This window comes from Harmonia axyridis, chromosome 5 (assembly GCF_914767665.1).
Source record: "Harmonia axyridis chromosome 5, icHarAxyr1.1, whole genome shotgun sequence".
Classification (NCBI taxonomy): domain Eukaryota; kingdom Metazoa; phylum Arthropoda; class Insecta; order Coleoptera; family Coccinellidae; genus Harmonia; species Harmonia axyridis.
Window position 1 is genome coordinate 33,892,231 of NC_059505.1, and position 23,120 is coordinate 33,915,350.

At 36.0% G+C, this 23,120-nt stretch overlaps 1 protein-coding gene across 9 annotated transcripts in view; it reads right to left on the bottom strand.

The window, feature by feature from the left end:
- Positions 1 to 23,120, bottom strand: part of LOC123680682 — a 194,503-nt gene that overhangs the window by 146,277 nt on the left and 25,106 nt on the right. The window contains exon 1 of one of the 9 annotated variants that reach the window (XM_045618706.1): positions 10,589 to 10,836. The exons of the other annotated variants lie outside the window; for them this stretch is intronic. The gene's annotated coding sequence lies outside the window, so the exon portion shown is untranslated. Of the gene's footprint in view, positions 1 to 10,588; positions 10,837 to 23,120 lie in introns of those variants that run through there. 9 annotated transcript variants of the gene reach the window in all.

The following is a 23,120-nucleotide window of genomic DNA, read 5'->3' on the forward strand; positions in this document are numbered from 1 at the left end:
GATTTCTTCATCGCATTGTGATTGTAGACGAAAAATGGATTTATTACGATGATCCCAAACGCAGAAATTATGGGAATATCATGGCCATGCTTCCACGTCGACGGCCAAACCAAATATTCATGGTTCCAAGGTCATGCTCAGTATTTGGTGAGACCAACTCGGCGTAGTGTATTGAGTTGTTGAAATCGAACGCAATTGATGCATTTCAGCCGAGCGTTGAAGGACAAACGGCCGCAATAGAACTAGATACATGATAGAGTGATAAATAGCATGAAAATGCTCGACCTCATGGCCAAGTCATACTTGGAAACGTAGAAATGTTCAGACGTTGCTCCCTTGGACTATCACTGGTTTCGATCAATAGTCCACGGCCTTGCTAACCAGCACTTCCATATGAAGAAGAAAAATTGGATTGATTCATGGATCGCTTCAAAAGATGACCAGTTTTTTCAACGCGGGATTCGTACGCTGCTCGAAAGATGGGAGAAAGTAGTGGTCAGCTACGGACAATTATTTCAATCATAAATGTAAAACCAGTTCTTTACAATAAAGTCTCGAATATCGGAAAAAGAGGGCGGAAGCAAAGTTGTACGCCAATGTATTTCGAAATGAAACCACTTATTGGAAAAACCCTTTATATCTTTATATCGAGATTAAAATGTGAAGACTGAATGACAGGATGAATAGAATCGCAAAAGCTTCTGATCCTTCTGAGGTTTTGAAATTAAGGAAAAAACACGTGGAGTCAAAAAATATCCTTTTAAAACTTCCCCACGATACTTGAGGAATTCAAACACCCCAAAGCATTCCTCCGACTTTTCCTTTCAGAAAACAACATCGCGAACTTCGAGAAATTTCTTCTCTCCATTCAGTGAATTACTTTCTCGTAAAAAAAACATTTTCGTTATGAACCTTAAGATTGGAACCAAGATAAACTTCCCGTTCAATAAACTTTCTTTCCATACAACGAAAAGGAAGCGTAGAAGTCTCCTTTCCACAGAAACTGAGGCCTCTTAGGAACCTTGCAGGACGATTCTATCTTCATGAGCGTCGCTTAGTGGGGGGCAGCTCCCTAGAGACTCGATTTTTTTTTTCAAAAACTTAAGAATAATTGAATAGAAAATAACTGAAGATCATATTTAGAAAGTACCGATATTGCACTAAGTTTTGAATCGGGAATTATGATCACACAGATTGATGTTTGAGAAATCTTTTATTCATTCGGAAATATTTAAGCCAGATGCTATTGATATTGATATAAACCAGAAAATATTGTTCTCTCTGGACAAGCTGTGAAGGTTTCCGCTAGTACTAGCTTCCTGACACTCTCTACACTCTCCGTGTTTTGGCATTGCAGTCCGACTCTGAGGTTATGAGGACAGTGTACTTCTCTAATTTTCATTCGATCATGTCCTATGGAATCATAGCTTGGGGTAACGGTTCGGATGTTGGGAGGATTTTTGTGGTCCAAAAAAGAGCACTCAGAACCATGCTTGGTTTCACTGCGAGATCATCTTGTCGCGGACATTTTAAAATTCAGGGAATACTTACTACTGCCGGAACTCATATTCTAAAATGCTTATTATTTTTTAAGAACAACCATGATCTGTTTTGGGAATATGAGAATTCCAATAGAACAAGGCGCATCCACCCGTTTCACTTTCCCAGATATTCACATTCACTGACGCAGAGAAATGTGGAATATATGTGCTTGAAGCTGTTTGATAAGCTCCCGAGGAGTTATCAAATATTAAAAGGAAACCTCATTTGAGTACTGGAGAAGGTCTATAATTATTCCTTACTTGGATTCCATCATCAGAAGGATTCCTGAAGAAAACACGCCAGCGTATACATTGAGCAGACCCTCCAATGTCCAATGATTGTGACACTTTTACCAAGTTTTATAATTTAAACTTCAGAAACGAACTCGAAGTGTGGCAAAGGATATGGCAGGACAAACCTGAACTCAATTTCAAGGAGCTGACCGTAATTCATTGAATGAAAGAAACACGGGACCTTTTTCCTGAGACGGAAAAGACTTTGGAGATTTCAGATTCAGCACCCTGCGAAGAATTGAGACTTGGCTGAGGAGTTCGATGGTTGAAAGTTGACTTGATGGTTTGGCGATGATGAGCAATCATCGTACAGCACTCAGTGAAAACTTCACAACAGGGTTGTTAACTAATTTTCAAAAAATCCGAGAAGGTTGTGAGAGAGAATGATTTTGATTTATTTACTCCCCCCCTCTTGCCCAACGGCTGGCGACGCCCTTGTCTGTCTTTACAGATTCTAGTCTCGCAAAGTTCAAAACTGAAACGTAGTTGATGAGTTGGATTGTCGAATAATTGAATTCATTAACGGTGCTCAAGATGTTTGCTCTAAGGACAAAGGACCCGGGAAACATTTCTATCTTCCACAATTGCTTTTGCGAATTCAAAGGATGTCTTGATGAATTGGAAAACTAGGAAAATGAGGAATAATTTTCAATAGATTTTTCTGGATCTGGAAATATGAAGTTCGAAGATACCGCCCGTTTTAAATATGGCAATTAGTGATCCACTACGAAAGTTCTATGAGAGAAGTTAGCAGGAACTTTAATTTGGCAAATTGGCGTTTTATATATTTGTGTCGATTGGAGAGGATCGAGCGAAGTTTTATTATTTCCTTTATTTTATAGAATTTTAAACTAATTAAAGGTAGGTAGTTCAGTTGATTTTAATTGGTAGTCCATAATGATTGGTATTCACATAGGCGTACAACTTTGCTTTCGTCGTTTTTTCCGGAATTCGAGGCTTTATTGTGAAAAACTGGTTATACATTTATGATTCAAAGTATTGTTCTTCGCTGGCCACAACTTTCTCCCATCTTTCGGGCAGCACACGAAGAAGCTTTGAGAAAACTGGTCATCTTTTGATGCGATACACGAATCGATCCAATTTTTTACTTCTTCATAAGACCGGAAGTGCTGGTCAGTCAGGCCGTGTGCCATTGATCGAAACAAGTGATAGTCTGAGGGAGCAACGTCTGGAGAAATACGGCGAGTGAGATAGGACTTCCCATTTCAAAGTTTCCAAGTTTGTCTTAACCACTTTCGCAACATGGGGACGAGCTTTATTATGCTGTAGAATCACACTATTATATCTATCGTTGTGTTGCGTGCGTTTGTCTCTCAATGATCGGCTCAAACGCATTAATTGCGTTGAATAACGATAGCCTGTGATTGTTTCAGTAGGTTTTAACCACTCATAATACACTACGCCGAGCTGGTCCCACCAAATACGGAGCATGCTCTTGGAACCGTGAATATTCGGTTTGGCTGTCGACGTGGAAGCATAGTCGGGATATCTTCAGGATTTTCTGGGTTTGGAGTTATCGTAATGAACTTATTTTTCGTCTGCAGTCACAATGCGATGCAGAAATCCCTTCCGTCTTTGCCTTGCAAGCAGCTGTTCGCAAACAAACAAACGCCGTTCAACATCTCTCGGCTTCAACTTATATGGCACCCAATTTCCCAGTTTTTGAATGATTCCCTTGACTTTGAGGCGTTTTGTGAATGCATCACTCGCAATGATCCTGCCAATTGCTATTGCGTTTGATACGAATCTTGATCAAGTAATGCCTCCAATTCTGCATTTTTGAAAAACTCGTCTCTTCGAAGTCAAAATCAGCGTTTTTGATGTGTTGGAAGCACTCTCGGCACGTTCACCCATTAATTGTGGCCTCACCATAGGTGGTTGAGAGCATTTGATGAGCATCAGCCGCAGATTTCTTCATATTAAAGCAGAAAACCAAAATCTTCTGCAAATGGCGAGAATTTGGCTCGAAAGCTGACAAGTTTCATCGAGAATAACGTTAAGATACTGATATAAATCGACTAATATTTCGATGGCATTATGTTCACGAATCCATAAGCTTCTTTTATGACATTTTCGATCTATTTATTTCGACTACCACTAATATCATCGAAATTTATTTTTGATATTACCTAACACTGCAATATTGGATAGACTTGGTCTTCATTTGATGGAAATTCATTTTAAATCAAAATTAAACTGACATTTATCGAAAATGTAAAATATGAATGAGTTACTGTATGGCGAATTAATTGTAACTTACAGTATTAAATAATAATAAGTCAAGCTGTAGTTGAAGCAGAGTGTAGCAACTGTCATAAGTGTCCGACAATGGATGACGAGATTTCTTAAGTTATCCCAAAGAATGTATGAAATTGAGCATAACATTATAGTTATTTATAATACAAGTGCAGAAGGCATTGATATTCTTCCACGAGTTCAAAATTCAAAAACGAGCCACGAAGTGGCGAGTTTTGGAATGAACGAGTGGTTGAATGAGCCTTCTGTACGAGTATTATACATTATTTTCTCTAATTCATTGCATTTTCATTGAAATTAATGAAATATTTCCATAAATATAATTTAGTGATTTTTGCATTGAAAAATGTTGGTTGGCAGAACTGATTTCTTTAAGGCGAATTGATGAATTGACAGATAAAGCCGTAGCGGAAAGTTTGGAGTGCCAACATAGAATAATAAAATATAACCATGAAAACTGTGCGTTTCTGATATATTCTCGCACGATTTTGTTCTACAAGATATGGAAGAATGAACAGAATAACCACAGAATTGGAGAAACGAAATTAAAGTATTATTTTATACACCTTAACGAATTTTTTCCTGCCAAAGTAACCACAACCCAAACTCTATAGTCGCTTGTGGTCTCTACCTGCGTAGGTGACATGCACAGAGAAACTTCTTTCATAAAATGACGGAGGTCTGGTTCTTGCCCTATTATGAGTTGTGCATAAATTTCCATCATATAAGAAAGGTATCTCCGAACAGTGGAAAATGGGGAAGCATTTCCGCATCACACGCCATTCCTAAGGCCTAGTCGCCGTTGTTTCCACCCACATTTTCATGCACGTTTCTAGAATTGATTTTCCACCTCTCTTGGTCTGCCCCAGAATATTATTATTTTATGCCGGGGCGACCTGCAAATTCGAAACAAAATGAAATCAAGACGTGGGTTACATTGACTTGCGAAATGCCTGTATAATTCAGATGAAGGGGCAATGTAACTGGATTATTTCGCTGCTACGAGGATATCCCGAGCTCCTTTCCGTTCCGGGATTTTCAGGTGAGTTCGTTCCTTAACTTATTCTTGATTATTCCGGCGAATTATCTGGAATTAGGAAGCAAATGGAAGCCATAATTGATAACGAGAGAATAAATCCGATTTTACGAAAGGTCAGAGCACTACCCAATGGGCACACGTGCATTGATTCAACGTTTATTCAAAGTTGTGTCGTTGAAATTCACGTTACCGGTTGAATTTTCAACGTTGTCTTTTTGGTTTCAAAATCATACGTGTTCATACAGTTATATTAACGTATTCTTTCAATGGTTGAAACTAGTTTTCTCTAATTCTGTGGTTATTCCGTTCATTCTTCCACATCATGTAGAACAAAATCGTGCGAGAATATATCAGAAACGCACAGTTTTCATGGTTATATTTCATTATTATATGTTGGTATTCCGAACTTTCCGCCACGGCTTTATCTGTCAATTCATCAATTTGCCTTAAAGAAATCAGTTCTGCCAACCAACATTTTTCAATGCAAAAATCACTAAATGATAATTATGGAAATATTTCATTAATTTCAATTAAAATGCAATGAATTCGAGAAAATAATGTATAATACTCGTACAGAAGGCTCATTCTACCACTCGTTCATTCCAAAACTCGCCACTTCGTGGCTCGTTTTTGAATTTTGAACTCGTGGAAGAATATCAATGCCTTCTGCACTTGTTTTATAAATAACTATTCTAACAACTATAGTACGTTATCTTGTTTATCTTATTAATATGCTGACATTGGACGTTATTTCAACATTGCATTGAAACCATTCAATAACCACCTATTTATAGAATACAATAATTTTACGTTTTCCAATAACTATATCATCACATTTCAACTTTGATATAACTATATCATTCATACTCTCTGTCGTTCATTTCGATAACATACATGTTTGTGTCCAACATTATATCGTCTTTCATGTTGAATATATCTTTATATCGAACTCTCAACCTTTATTTTTCGACTCAAATGATTGATAGTGATAATGGAATATCCGTTTCAAATCGATGATGAAACTACAATCTAATCATGTTATGATATCACGTTGTTATATGCGCTATTATACTTAGTTATTTGTACATTATCAAGTAACATTATTTCTCCATTTTCTCAGGAGCTTTCAACAAATTTTCCATTTATGAGAAAACCAGAAGTTCAAATGAAAAAAATTGGACAGAAGTTGTCTCTGAACCATTTGATTTTGAAAACAAGTAAATTTAGAAAAATTCGTTGTAAAAACTGATTTTCCTCAATAACTTCCCATGCCTGTGCTCTACAGTTTTTCCCCGAGAAATCATATTGATGGATAACTTTTAAATTTCGTTCAAAGATTCACGAAATCCAGTGACCCGTTCACGTGGAACATCTTGTACAAAATTTTAATTTCTGTTTTGTTTGTTATAAGGAAGAAGATCTATAATACAGAGAGCTTTTTTGAACAACCTTGACGTACAAGAATGATATTATTTCATATTGATCTGTGATAGTCGAACAAATTCACCCAACTGGTAGTTTAGTTTATTATATATATAGTTGTAAGTGACTCTTTGCTAGTCCAATAAAGTCACCCATAACACGCTGAAACTGTCAGTTCACATTATCATACTGAAATTGAGCAGTGCCGAGCTCAATAAGGACCAACCTTGAAATCTCTTAAACGTTAGGTGAAAAACTGACTAGACTACATCTATGAATTTTCGAATACTGTCGAAAAGAATTGTAGTCAAAAAAAAATTGGAATCAAGATATACCAGATAATTGTAACAACGAGTAAAACGTTAAATTTTTTATGGTTACTAGATTATTTTGAATGAATTTTCAATCAATTACAGCAAATTCAAATTCATTACAACAATTACATCTCAGAGTATAATTGCCTCAATCAAACGGCCTACACGTACAATCTCCATCCATTCTGATACAAATATCCAAACGAGGTGCATCAGCAACGACTTTCCTATCGATCATTTCTCTCCTCACTGATAATTTACGATAGATAACACGCCAAATACAGATCAAAAGTGCTTTGTTGTAGTTCTCTTCCATGTCGGAATAAACGATGTGATTTCAATATCCTACAGATAGGATATTGTTCTACAAAAGGGACTGAACTTTATCTATTGATATTTGTCACGAGCATAAGTTTTGTTTCTACGTTCCACTTTGGAAATAGCCTTCGGTTTCTTTACTGCTCGAATACATTTCTGTATTTGACACTATCCGAGCAGGCTGTAATACCAAAAGCAGAGCTGGAATGCCTTATAAAGAAAGACTGCAAAAAAATTGGACAGAAGTTATCTCTGAAACATTTGATTTTGAGAACCAGTCGAATTCACAAGAATTTGTTGTAAAAACTGATTTTCCTCAATAAATTCCAATGCTTGTTCCCTACAGTTTTTCCGCGAGAAATAATATTGTTGGGTAACCTTTGAATTGTGCTTGAAAAATCACAAAATCCAGTGACCCGTTCACGTGAAACATCTTGTACAAAATTTTAATTTCTGTTTTTTTGTTATAAGGAAGAAGATCTATAATACAGAGAGCTTTTTTGAACAACCTTGACGTACAAGAATGATATTATTTCATATTTATCTGTGATAGTCGAACAAATTCACCGAACTGGTAGTTTAGTTTATTATATATACAGTTATACGTGACTCTTTGCTAGTCCAGCAAAGTCGCCCATAACACGCTGAAATTGTCGGTTCACATTATAGTACTGAAATCAAGTAGCGCCGAGCGCAGTAAGGACTAACATTGAAATTTCTTAAACGTTAGGTGAAAAACTGACTAGACCACAGCTATGAATTTTCGTATACTGTCGAAAAGAATCGTAGTAAAAAAAAAATCGAAATCAAGATATACCAGATAATTGTAACAACAAGTAAAACGTTAAATTTTTTATGGTTACTAGATTATTTTCAATGAATTTTTAATCAATTACAGCAAATTCTAATCCATTACAACAATTACATCTCAGAGTATAATTGCCTCATTCAAACGGCCTACACGTACAATCTCCATCCATTCTGATACAAATATCCAAACGAGGTGCATCAGGAACGACTTTCCTATCGATCATTTCCCTCCTCACTGATAATTCACGATAGATAACACGCCAAATTCAGATCAAAAGTGCTTTGTTATAGTTCTCTTCCATGTCGGAATAAACGATGCGATTTCAATATACTGGCACGAAGAGAATAGAATAGAATATTGTGCCACAAAAGGAACTGGACTTCATCTATTGATATTTGTCACGAGCATAAGTTTTGTTTCTACGTTCCACTTTGGAAATAGCCTTCGGTTTCTTTACTGCTCGAATACATTTCTGTATTTGACACTATCTGAGCAGGCGCTAATACCAACTGCAGAACTGGAATGCCTTTTACAGAAAGACTGCATAGATAAGTTTATGACCATATTGTCTTGCATAAAAAGTTTGCATAGATTTGGAGATTTAAAAACAACATAATAATAACAAAACTGTACATTATTTTTTGACGTTACTTTTGTCATTTGTGGCCATTAGGTTATGCCACTTTGATTATGAATTTTTTATAATGTTTAGTACATACCTCTCTAATCCACTGATTGTTTTTGATGGTTAGATAAAGGAATCAATTGACCTATATTGAAAGCACTCTCAGAATTTTAATATAGCGACTACTTTTATCCTCGAGTAGTTGAATTGATTTTGTGTTCGAACTTGGGCCCCGTATATTTTCTGTTGTAGAATGAAAAAGAAAATATATTCATAATTTTCAATCTTCGAATGTTAGCAAATTGAGGTACGACCATCCATAGGAATCAGCCAGACATTTATCTGGAGCTCTATAAAGAATATTCCAAGCCTAAACTGCAAAAACTTTAGTATCGTCAGCGTATGAAATAATTTTACCAGTATAACAAATGCTTTGTTCTCGAGATAGATAGTGTTGAAATTTTATTTTTTTTTAGATTTTTTTCTCATAGCACCTTCCCTTCACAAGATGATTATTTCAAATTTGGCATAGATATTCCAATTTGAAGATTTCATAATGTGATATGTCAATTTTGAAATACAGGGTGATATTTTTTTGGTGGGCCACTTGTAATTTAGAAGAATGTAAGGAGAAACTAAAAGTGCACTTTTTGGTTTTTTAAGTTTTGTCGTATCTGGTATCGATTTCGAGAAAAATCTTTCAAACAATTCTCAAATAATTTTGAAGAAAATCGAAATTTTTGAAAAGATGCAGTTTGCTTTGATGAATAAAGAAATTGTAAGTTCTGGTACTCATTTACCCAATCTTTAGTGAAGATTGATGAAGATTCGATAAACTGCTATAATCATTACAAAAAGTAGGACTTAAAGAAACACTCTGTATCTCGAAAACGAAGCGTTTGAGGGCGCATGTTCCTAACTCTTATTTTTCAAAATTATTCAAGGAATCTGTCATTATCCTTTGTACCTCCAATTTAGGAACACCCTGTATATTGTTTGAAGTTCTCAATTGATACTAGATACTAGAACTGACAAAGTGTCACGCAAACCTTAATGGATTTATACTTCCCTTCAATCTAATGAAATTTAAAGAAAATTTAGCGTTCGGAATGAAGTTCTTGTAATGTTTTCAACAAAAGTCTAAACGTTGATCCTTCAGAGAAAGTTTCAGGTTTCAATCTCCCTAGAAAAATTTGATATATTAATTTGACTTAGGACTGGTCATGATTGTTGCAATAGTATGCTCTTTAAATGGCAATCTATTGAAAGCCCACTATGTGAGTGTGGTGTAGTAGAAACTATTGACCACTTGGTGAATAATTGCTCAATTCATAAATTTCATGGTGGTTTCCCAGCTATCCAATCAGTTTCAGATACTTTTTTAGTCTCTAACTTTGAATAGATATAATGGTAACTGTTACATTTATTACTTATTTTTGGTTCCCTTTTTTTTTTGTTTCAGATTTAATTATAATATACTTGTCGTCAACTTTTGGTGAGGAGGAAGGATGTAGAATATTTTGTTTGAATGAAGAGGAAGCCCTTCAATATAAACATGTCAGCTCATTCCGTAAACAAATACACAAACCAGTTACTGCACCTATACAGGGAGGCAGAGTTTTTGCTGAGGTGTATGATGACCCGTTCAGATTTCCTCTGCTAATACTGAGATTTCATCTACACAAGCTTTATTGTTTGAAGTTAAAAATTTGATGATTATCTCAAAAGAATATAAACATCAAAAAATAAAAATTATACTTGTATATAACTATACCAACAAGTGAAGAAGAAGAAGGAGAAAATATCAATGGGTACGTTAGAACTCGTGTTAGAAAAAAAAAGTTCTAGCATTACAAGATTGTGAGTTTGTCAGCTGAAATTGAATCACCGGGTATATTTAAAAAAAGTAAATTATATCAATAATTATTCTATAAACTCCACTCATACCTAACCAAACTGACACTCCTCCCTTCCAAACTCAATCTAGTAATCCAGACTGTCGACGCGTACAACTACCGTGAAACGAAAAAAAAAACACTTGTCATGCCGCCGTCTCACCATCGCAATTTACTCGATAACAACCTCAATACTCCTCGAAGGCCGGAGTAAATTGCCGAAAACGTTACATCAAAGACACATGCGATATATTCGCACACTATCCGAACTGTGTGTGCGTCCCTGATTTTACGCTCGGTATTATGTACGTCGCAAAAATAGATTGTCCACATGTTAATTTAAAACTTTAGGTAAACATACACGACGCAAAAATAGCACCGATAGGCATGTTCGCTCTTCAATTCAGCTCGACCACACCACACAACGCCTATAAGAATAAAATGATTGTCGTCATTTCGTATTTCGAGAACGGTTTCCTTGATTTTTAGTCTGATTTCTGCCAGGACACAATGATCGAGGTATCTGGTTGCTAATGTTTGGTGCAATTGTCTGACCCGTAGGGAAATGTCATGTTGTGCTATTTTTGATTCACTATCGAGGAGTTGCGGAGATTGAATTGAGGTGGAGATGTTAGAAGGAAGTTAGAATGCCTCGTGAGGCAATTGGGGGTAATTACATTGATAAGAGATGTCCTTCCACTGAACATGTGTCCATTCGTGACCGTATCCTGACTGGATAGAAATGCAGCGCACCATCGTCATCCAAAGGGATAACCTTCATTATGTACGAAAGTACAACAGATTTGAAAAGAGACTTAAAAATATGTAACTTGGCTCCATGTTTCAGGGATGTTGAAATTGGAGATGTAACCATAGGAAAATGCAGATCTCTATCGAAAACTATGAGGTTCAATGTATTGAAGGTTATAAAAGGCAGTAGCTCTTAGAAGAGTTTCAAGAAATTTTAGAAGTATACAAAGTTTTTCTTGTATATTTTGAGAATTAGTCAGTATATATGTAGGCTTGGGTAATCGATCGTCTAGATGTATGATTCGATTACCTAGCCTTTCGTCTTTTTCTCCGTGACTTTGTGGGATTTGTTATAATTGAATTATTTTGAATTATTTACATCTATTTACAAAGCTACACTTATACAGTACAAACAAAGTATGTACGGTACTGAATTTCGTCTTACTTGAGTGTTAATTACTCGAATCGTTTTCGATAATCACGTCTTTGTCATACATACAAGTTTTCGGTCGTCTCGTCTCTAACTTGTTCGCGACTCGTCTTAATCTAGTCCGCGAACCGTTTTATGTCGTACGTCTTAAGTCTTGACCGACCGAACTTGCTCTTAACTCGTCTTAGACTTGACTAGAACTTGAACTCTCTACCGACCGCATCTTACTGACCTCCCCTGAATATCTACTTCCCTTCTTCCGGCTTAACCCAATCCTTAGCACCACTCCGATATCGGGGGAAAGTACCAAGTACCTCGCCTAGTCCAATAAGAGTTTTGCCGTACCGCCCACAAAGCTCTTCGAGTATTCCTGGAAATCGAATATTCTCGAAGGACTAGAACCTGATACACAGATGTGACACATCTGGTACAACCGTCTTGTTTTCGATCCTTCCTAACCCCAGTAAATGTACTAAGATTTACAATCGAGTAATCGGTCCGACATGCCTTCGACATCCCGAAGAATTAACATTTCCTTTCTAAGTTATATACAAAATCAAGTCGTTCCCTGTAAATTTATTGAAACTGTCATGCCCTCGACACTTGAAGAAACTAATAGATCTCCAAGCATCCTGTTGACCATCTCAATTATTTACAAGGAACAATCACTGGATCCTACATATATGACATTTTTCAGCGAAAACGTACTGAGATTTTGTTGTTTGCAGTGATTGGAAATATTATCTAGCAATCCCAGTCATCAAAAAGAATACCGTATCATCTTGGAAGGAGTTGAAGGTTAGTTTTAAAAGGCCCAGACCAATACCCTTGCAAATACGAAGAATTTGAACATTTTCTGGAAGAATCTATGAGAAACAACGAGCCCCTATACAAATCTGAAAATATCCCAGAAGACACGCAATAATATTTACAATGGAAGACTTCTACCCAAACCTTTTTGATAAAACCCCTTCGTAGACAGGTCTCAGTCAAGAAATCTTGAAAAAAATTTCATTTCTACCCGAACTTATTTCCAATTGTATCTTACCTCCCAGATACTAGAACTGTCAGATTAAAGTCACGCAATCCTTTATAGATTAAGACCTTCCTTCAATCTAATGAAAGTAACATGTATATTTGGCGTTTGGAATGGAGTTCTCGTAATGTCTTCAACAGAAATCTAATCGTTGATCCTTCAGATAAAGTTCTAGGTTTCTATCTTCCTAGGAAAATTTGGTGTATTGTTAATCGACTTAGGACTGGTTATGGTAGTTGTAATAGTATGCTCTTCAAATGGCATTTTATTGAAAGTACACTATGAGTGTGTTGTAAAAGAAACCATTGACCACTTGGTGAATATTTGCCCAATTTATAAATTTCATGGTGGTTTCCAAGCTATCTATTCAGTTTCAGATTCTTTTTCAGAATGGGTCGCTAACTTCAAATCAATATAATGTAAACTAACATTTGTTATTCCTTTATGGTCCTTTTCTATTTGTTTTCAGATTTAATCATAAAGTCGTCAACAGTTGGTGAAGAGATATATGAAGATATGGAAGTTGCACGAACGAGGGGGTCAGTTAAGAGGACCACTACTGAAAATAAAGTTGTCATCAATATGATTGTGCAATGAATTGATGGTTAAACGCGCTGTATGCCAAGTTGCACCGTCCCTACGTAAAAATGTCCACAAAGTCTAAGGATAATGGCCAATTAGTTGAGAACGGCGACGTATCGACATTTTGGCGTCTTCTTCAACATTCGCGCTACAGCATCGAAGACGCTTGTTGATGGTTTGAAATCAAGAAGAGTGAAACTGATGCGAAAATGATCAATAACTGCACGAATTGCTAGCTCACTAGGCCGATTATATTGACCGTAGAATGGATGAAGAGGGAAGCCATAAAACAATAAAAAGAAACGAAGCCATCAACCCATTCATCCACAATTTAATCTGAAAAAAAAAAGATTTACAAAAGAATTCCCAACCTATGTATACTAACTTTATTCCAATCAAGTACGGATCCACTTTTCGAAGGGTCAATATTCCCACAGCCTGGTAGACGTAGACTGTTATCTCAGTTAATATCTTACAATCCCCAAGATGTTTAACTTGGTTACTCTATTTCAGATAGTGCAGACTGTTGGGTATATTCAGCCATCGTTTAATTAAAGTATCGTACTGGAGGCGGATGAAAATAAATCTTCTTTCTTCGCTTCATTTAGTAAATGAAAGTTCTTATTCAGATGGGATCAACGTGTAAAATTAGTCTTGATGTTGGCCACTTAAATTGGTACGAGTCATATGAATGAAGCTTTCATTCAACTTCGAATTCAGTGTGAGGAAAAATAATATGCTAGAAAAAAATTTGCGTGGTCAATTTGTCTAACTGTTTCACTACTTTCTCCCATCTTTCTGGTAGCTTATGAATTCCGCGTTGGAAAAACTGATCATCTTTTGAAGCGATCCACGAATCGCTCCAATTTTTTACTTCTTTATAACACCGGAAGTGCTGGTCAGCCATTGATCGAAACAAGTGATGGTCCGAGAGAGCAACATCTGGATAATACAGCAGGTGGGATAGGACTTTCCATTTCAACGTTTCCGAAAATGACTTGACCATTTTCACAAAATGGGGTCGCGCATTGTCCTGCTGTAAAATCTCTTGATCATATCTCTCGATGTATTGCGACCGTTTATCATTCAATGCTCGACTCAGACGAATTAATAGCGTTCGATAACGATCTCCTGTGATTGTTTTAGTCGGTTTTAACAATTCATAATACACTATGCCGAGCTTGTCCCACCAAATACTGAGCATGACTTTGGAACCGTGAGTTTTCGGTTTGGCCGTCGACAAGAAGCATGACAGGGATATCCCCATGATTTTTGGCGCTTGGGATTATTGTAATGAATCCATTTTTCGTATCCAGTCTCAATACGATGCAAAAATCCCTTACGTCTTTGCTTGCAAGCAGCTGTACGCAAGCAAACAAACGCTGTTCAACATCTCTCGGCTTTAGCTCGTACGGTTCCCAATTTCCTTGTTTCTGAATCATTCCCATGAATTTCAAGCTTTTTGAAATGGCTTGTTGCATCACACCCAATGATCACACCCAATGATCCTGCCAATTCTTGTTGCGTTTGTAACGATTCTTGATCAATTGATGCCTCCAATTCTGCATCTCCGCAAAACCTTCTCTCTTCCAACGTCATGCTGGTCTTGGACGTCGAAATCACCATTCTTGAGGAGTTGAAATAATTCTCGGCACGTTTTTTCACTGATAGCGGCCTCACCATAGGTATTTGAGAGAAGACGATGAGCATTCAGCCGCAGATTTCTTCATATCAAAGCAGATAATTAAAACCTCCCCCAAATGTCGAGAATTTGGCTCGTATGCTGATATGTTTAATCGAGAATAACTTTATGTTGCAGACACAAATCGACTAATATTGCGATGGCGTTATGTTTATAAATATATAAGCTTATTGTATCACATCTACGATCTATTTATTTCGACCACCACTTACCTCTACTACAGCCATCTATTGCAAACGGCGGTAGCAGAATCATAGAACCAATATTATCGAATTTCATTTTTGATATTACCTACCTACAATTGATATTGGATAGACTCGGTCTCTACTGGATGGAAATTAATTTTAAATCATATTTCTCTTTTCATTGACTATATTTCTCTGAAATGTTCGTATTTTTGTAGGAAAGGGGGCCCTGCAACCCTAAAGCCTCCTCTCTTTAGCTGCTCTATTGAACCTTCACTAGTCTACTGGCTGTACTACATTCAAGTTTCAGCGCATTCGCCAATTTGTATCCAACTCCAACAAATATTCTTCATACCTTGATCAAACGACAAATATCAATTGTATCAATGTAGGCTTGTCTTCGATTATCACGTCTTTGTCGTACTTCAAGTTTTCGGTCGTCTCGTCTTTGATTTGTTCGCGACTCGTCTTAATCTAGTCCGCGAACCGTCTTTACGTCGTACGTCTTAAGTTGACCAACCGAACTTTACTCGTCTTCGACTTAACTTGAACTTTTCCCGTCTTCGACTTAATTTGAACTCCTCTCTCTGCCGATTTGAACTTCCCTGTCTCGAATATCGACCTCCCTTCTTTCGGCTTGACCACACCCTTAGGGAAAGTACCATCCCCTAGTCCAATAAGAGCTTTGCCGTACCGCCCATAAAGATCTTCGCGGATTCCTGGAAATCGAATATTCTCGAAGGACTAGAACCTGATACACAGATGTGACACATCTGGTACGACCGTATTGTCTTCGAACTTTCACAACCCCCCAGTAAATCTCTTCAAGATTTACAACTCCATGACATATCTTCGACACCTCGAAGAATAACACATCCTTTTTACATTATATGTACAATAACAATTCGTTCCCTGTAAATTAATTGAAACTGTCATGCCCTCGACAATAGAAGAAACTAATAGGTCTCCAAGCATCCGGTTGACCATCGCAATTATTTACAAGGAACAATAACTGGATCCTACATCAATGTTTCTTTTTTCTCATGATTTAAACACGATTCATTTCAAGAATATTTCAGTTTGAAACCAGAAGTTAGTTCGATTTGATGATTTCACAATCCATTATATCCCTATATCTGTCGTCACAAAAATCACTCAAACGAAATTCAAAAGATTCTTCACGTCAGCACCTTCTTATTCCAACAAACACATCTGGAACACAAAATTCAAAAATAAACAAGCATCCGTTCATCCTGCCAGTGTGATATCTGAAATATGGCAGATTGGGGTAGGTAAGTTTCGGAAATACCGTTCTATTCAATCTGATAGTTTCATAGAAAAATTCCCCGACAATCAGAAATTTCACTTCGCACCTCCGACCAAAACATATGGCAGTGGTGCCAACTGGAAAGATTCCACTTTTTCCACTTCACTCGAGAAATTAGAGCGACATCATCAATAAGCACTCGTAACGCTCTCAGATATAAATCCGTGTTGTAACGCTACATTGTTGAGTTTTTAGTGCCAAGATAAATGGTTATTGAAAAACGATACTTCTGTGATTATCATATCGAAACAATACCATTGAAACGTTGCGATGTTATCTCGTCAAACGTATAGAATATTTCGAGCGAAGCCTACTTTCGAAATAGTACACTTTCAGCTCGAGTTTTATGATTCAATTTGTGAAACTCTGTTATTTGCATCAGCAACAAATTAGATTGGAATAAGTGTGGACAGAAAAGTTGTATATTACATCTACTTTCTGGTCCAACTTGGAAAAGTAACAAGTTTTTATTCTACTTCGTAAATAAATGTTTGTTCTGTATTTCAGGTTTTTCATCAGCTAGTGGTTTAACGTAGAAGATTGCCTGCTATCTGAGCAGCTGTCAATTTTGTAGCTATCATCCTGTGACATTCGACAAGAAAAAGCTACGCCATTACTTGCCCTACTTGGTTTCATATTGTCTATAATACGACAAATAATGAGTCATTGGTTAGAACATTTTTTTATCCTTCTTCAATAAGAGACCCTACCTCTACTTCAAACTAAATTTTTTCTGTCGATCTCAGCAAGAAACATACTTCGACTAACCTTCGTTTTGCTGTGTCATCTGAGAACGACCATGACGGTTTTTCGCATGTATAGAACTCAGATAAGTCAAGATTTCCCCATATCTAAATTATTTTTCTTATCCGTAAAAAATATATCGATTTAACCAACGCAGTGAGACGATAACTAAGAAAAGCATTGATTGAAAAATAAAACATCCTTATTCTAAGATGAGATCAGTTTACACAAGTTGCGATCGCTCTTTTGAATTTTAACGTATATTTTTTCTGAATGATAATCCCAATAATTTCAAGAGTTTCAATAATTTCCAAATTTCCGATTTACTATAACGTGAAGCGCACGGAAATGAAAACATATCAGTGGTACGATATTTCACTCAATTCGCGAGTTTCTCCACAAAGAAAGCACTTCTTATGTCCCATAGTGAATCAACGTTTCATATTAACTCAAAATATATTCAAATGAATACCTAAATATATCAGAAATTCAGAACACAAACTTCAAGCCCGCCAAACGACGTGAAACAACCGATGACACTAGGAGAGCAAAAGTTGTCAAACCTTGGATTTCAGCAGGTAGATACAGAAAATTATAAATATTCTGTTTATTATAAATTCGACAATTAGGAAAAATTTCGGATTCCGAATATTGAAATTTGCATATTTAATCGGGAATCACTCAAATAAATGTATTTCATTCAATATAATATACATTCATAACGATACCTTTAGTAAAATTGTGGATTAGAAAATATATCAAAATCCGACAACGTAATCCAACCATGTAAAAATTGCGTGTACTCCCTCTTTCTATGTTTATTACTTCTAAGCGTACACATAAACTCACTTGAATTATAATTATTTTGAAATCTAATACGTTCATATATGTTTTTATGCAGGGTGTCTGTTGACCAGTGAAACAACGCTCAGGTAAAAAAACAAGGGATATATGTTTGACATGGAAATGTCACCTCAGGACTCTCGTGTTCAAGAATGAGGTGTTTCCAAAAATTATGAAAAATTTCAAACGGCTCTAACTTTCGAAACTTTCAACCAATTCTGGTGACCTTTCGTTAAATCGGTAACATTAGAGAGTAGAGTTTACAACAAAAAATTGTGTTCGAAATGCCAGATGTGAAATTGGGAATTCCAGTTTTTTCGAGAGCAAAAAAAATTTCCAACGCAATGCAATGGAGATGCATACAGGGTGGCCACTTTTTCAATGGGATTGTATTGGTAACTTTTAAACCATAAGAGTTAGAAGGTCGGTCAAATGGAGAAAAAGTTGCATGCATAGAAGCATTATCAAGCAGTTCAAACAAATCGAGATTATCAGGGCCGGATTTCGAGATATCATAAGAAAAGTAAATTATGTCATTTTGATTTTTCTTTTTTTCCCACTTTATTTCAAATATAATCAAAAATGTTACAGGAACTTTTTATTCGACAGTAAATTATCCTTAATTTGACGTAATCAGATTTCGTATCCAACGTTTCATTCTCTCTGGGCCACCCTCAACCTCATTTTTTTCAATACGGACCTGCATATTTTATGACATTTTTCGAAATAACTTTTAACGCTGAATTCAACGATATATCATACAATGTCATTCAAAGTTGATTTTCAGGTGATTTTGACCCTCATCCAAATTTAATGGTGTTTATGTGAGAAAAAACGTCTATTAACGATGTTCTGACCCAAGTTCAATCGAACCCAGAAAAAAAATCGAGAACTTTGGCCAGTGAATGGAATTCTTCAAAAACTGCTGGTAATAAAATAGTCAAGAGACGTGAATACAATGATTTTAAATTTTAATACCAAGCCTTGCAAAAATTATATCGTAATGATCTCGAAATAAAGTTCGAATTTGTAATTTCAAATGACAAATACAACAATAGTGATACCTCGCGAGAAAATTGAGAATGTTTTGGAAGGTATTCAAGGAGACCAAACAAGCAAATGTATAAGAAGTATGGGTTCCAGAGCCGTAAAGTGCATTTTACAAAATGGTGGACTTTTCGAACACTTACTTCATTAATTTTCATTTACTTTCGAATAATCATTTGATTTTTCTTTCATTAAATGATACTTTCGTTTAATTATTATGAATTGAAATATTCAAATGATTATTATAAAAGAAGAACCAAGAAATCTGATACTGGTTTCTTGCTTTGATTCTAATATGTTCCATTTAGTTCAAGATGGGTAAGTTGATTTTCTTATCGAAATTTATTGCATATTGCATATTGTTAATTAAACTAAATGGAGGTAATACAGATCCGACCCGAAGAAAATCAAAAAATCACCTGAAAATCTACTTTGAATGACATTGTATGATATATCGTTGAATTCAGCGTTAAAAGTTATTTCGAAAAATGTCATAAAATAGGCAGGTCCGTATTGAAAAAAATGAGGTTGAGGGTGGCCCAGAGAGTACGAAACGTTGGATACGAAATCTGATTACGTCAAATTAAGGATAATTTACTGTCGAATAAAAAGTTTCTGTAACATTTTTTGATAATATTTGAAATAAAGTGGGAAAAAAAGAAAAATCAAAATGACATAATTTACTTTTCTCATGATATCTCGAAATCCGTCCCTGATAATCTCGATTTGTTTGAACTGCTTGATAATGCTTCTATGCATGCAACTTTTTCTCCATTTGACCGACCTTCTAACTCTTATGGTTTAAAAGTTACCAATACAATCCCATTGAAAAAGTGGCCACCCTGTATATCGGCAGAGCAGAAAAATGCTTCTAAATCCATCCATCAAATCGGGTAGCACAATTTTTCCATCGTAATTTTCCAACCATATGAATGCCAGCGAGTCAGTTCTGTTTTATTAAATAGCCTCATCTCATTCAGTCATTTTCGAATTATAAGCTAAAAATGGACTCGTGATTAGGTTAAAAACACTACTGATGGACTTGTGTTCTAATTCAATTCTGTAAATACGTTGAGAATCCATTGGAAGAATTGTTTATCGAATTATACATACGAGTTTGTGAAAAAACGTTCATTCTGGTCGGTAATCAGTGTTTACATTCTTTTGAAAAGTGAACAATTATTTAAATTCTCTGATCCTTTTGAAAAGTGGACAATTGTTTTCTTTTTCTGAATATCTGAATCAACATGACTGAAAAAGATCTTTAATGAAATGATGATATGAAAAAGTCTAAATAATACATTTGAAAACGTTATCAAAATGAAATTCTAATTCTGTTAAAATGTGTTCAAAATGTTCCCCTCAGCTTCTATACATTTTCGATTCTCCTGGTGCAATTTAAAACTGATTTTCAAATTACATTGGGGTTATTACGTATTCCTTTACAAATGCCTCGTTTATTCGTGAGATAAGATTATCTGTTAGTGATTGGCTCCTTATACCCCATCAACTTCAGATGACTCCAGAGAAAATATTCAAGTGGTGATTAGAAGATTGAGGTTGTCATGCAATTGGTCCACCACGCTCATTAAATCTATCAGGATATGCGCTATCCATCTTGAAAAATAACTTTTCATAGAAGGTAAGGAGAAAATTTTCCTCCAAAAATCATGGTGGACTTTTTCATAGTGAAGATCATTAGATTTTGCTCACTTCACATTTTTTGTTCTTTAGATATCTGTATTCGAGTATTAATAATACAGAGTGTGTTGTTTTATTGCTTCTAAAATGAATTCAATTCCCGACTTCTCATCTGGAATTCTGGAAACAATCCTTTATTTTACAAACGCGACTTCCTCATGTCACCAAACGTACCAAAAATCACCAACATCGGTTGACTGTTTCGAATGTTCGAGCCATTAGAAATTTTTTATAATTTTTGAAAAGACCACGTATTTCGAAACGAGAGTCCTGAATATCGTTTCACATTTCTCAATCTACACATATATCCACTATATTCATTGAGTTTTGTTCCACCTTCACCTTTAGTCCAAGTACTAATAAGGGTAAAATGTTTCAATTTGATCACATAGACGGAGACATTATTTCAACAACAGGCTTTTTGGATATTACGAATAAATTTCAAAATGATAATTTGGAATACTACTACTACAATTACTATCTTGGCTAGCTCAATGTTATTTGGTTTATTGCCAAATCCATAAGGCTCAGTATACTATTCGCTCTTCGGTTAGGTGAGGTTTTAAAATTTCTTTAGCACTTAATCTGTCCACCTTCAATCTATCATTTGGTCTGGTATATAATTTCATTGTTTTCTATGATTTAACATGCACATTCAATCTTCTAATATGTAAAATATTTACAATATCACGTAACTATTTTTCCTTGAGCTTCTTCTTATATATAAAGTTACTGTTCATTCTTTCTGAGGAGAATCAATTAAAACATATTAAAACGTAAGCCCACAAGACTACAAAACCCTTTAATCTGTATCCTCTCCAAGAATACTTCCTCAAACCAAGATATTAATCAAATATTTGCAATTCTCAGATATTTAATTTGCATTTCTCCGAAATTCAGAGCGCATGAGGTAGAAACCTCATTAAAGTCAAGGAACGATTGTATGCCAAGATGAGTTCTACTACAAACACGGAGAATAATATGTAGGAGAGGTCAAAATATTCCAAGCGCATTGGAGAAGCGTTTCGGTTGAACGCCTTTTTGACAGATGATATAAGATATAACAGACCAACAACAGAATTCACTTCAGCGTTACTAGGCAATACGTTTTCCTGACCTTGAGTCTCATTGAAGATCCGAAATTCCATCTCTACAAGATTCGAAAAATTGAAATTGTCAGATTGTTTGCATACTTGAAGGCTTCTATAGGATTCGTTCAAAATATTATGTTATATAGGCGTATCTACAGCTTTGCTTCCGCCGTTATTTTCCGAAATTAGAAGTTTTATTGTGAAAAACTGGTTATACTCTTATGATTCAAACTATTGTCCATCGCTGGCCACTACTACATCTTTCGGGCAGCGTAAAACTCCCGCGCTGAAAAAACTGCTGGTCAGCCAGGCCGAGTGTCATTGGTCGAAACAAGTGATAGTCCTAGGCAGCAACGTCTGGAGAATACGGTGGGTGGGGTAGAAATACCCATTTCAACGTTTCCAAGTATGTCTTGACCACTTTCGCAATATGGGGTCGAGCATTGTCATGCTGTAAAATCACTTTATCATGTCTCTCGTTGTATTGTGCATGTCGATTTTAATAATAAAGAAACCTCTCTGAACTCAATGAACTCCACGGTTTATATGATGATATCACTGCAACTGATCGAAAGAATCGAACTTGCATCCCAAGGTTTTCTGATGAACACGAGTAGATATGATTCAAGGTCATAAGGGTGATAGTCCTGATTGTCTTTCTTATATTAATACATTAAACAACTTTGGTTTAACGCAGATGGTGAGTCAGTCAACTCGAAGGGATGCTCTTCTTGATCATGTCGTTACCAACGTACCGGATATTGTGCACACGGTTGATGTTGTTGATTATCATTTTAGTGATCATGATTTGGTTAGATTCTCTGTTTCTATGGATGGTCATAGTAGCTGCCCCAAATTTGTGTCATATAGGAGTTTCAGAAAATTTTCATTGAATTCTTTTCAGAGAGATTTGGAGCTGTCTACCTTAGGTGATATTTTGAAAACTAATGATATAGATGAGAAGGTAAAAATCCTGAATGATGTTCTGGTTGACTTATTTGACAGACACGCCCCACTAGTTTCACGTCGCATAACGAAACCGCCGGCTCCTTGGCTATCTGCTGAGATCGAGGAACACATGAAGTCTAGAGACAGAGCTAAGGCAAAGTTTAGAAAGTCGAAACGGGAATCAGACTGGGTAAGGTA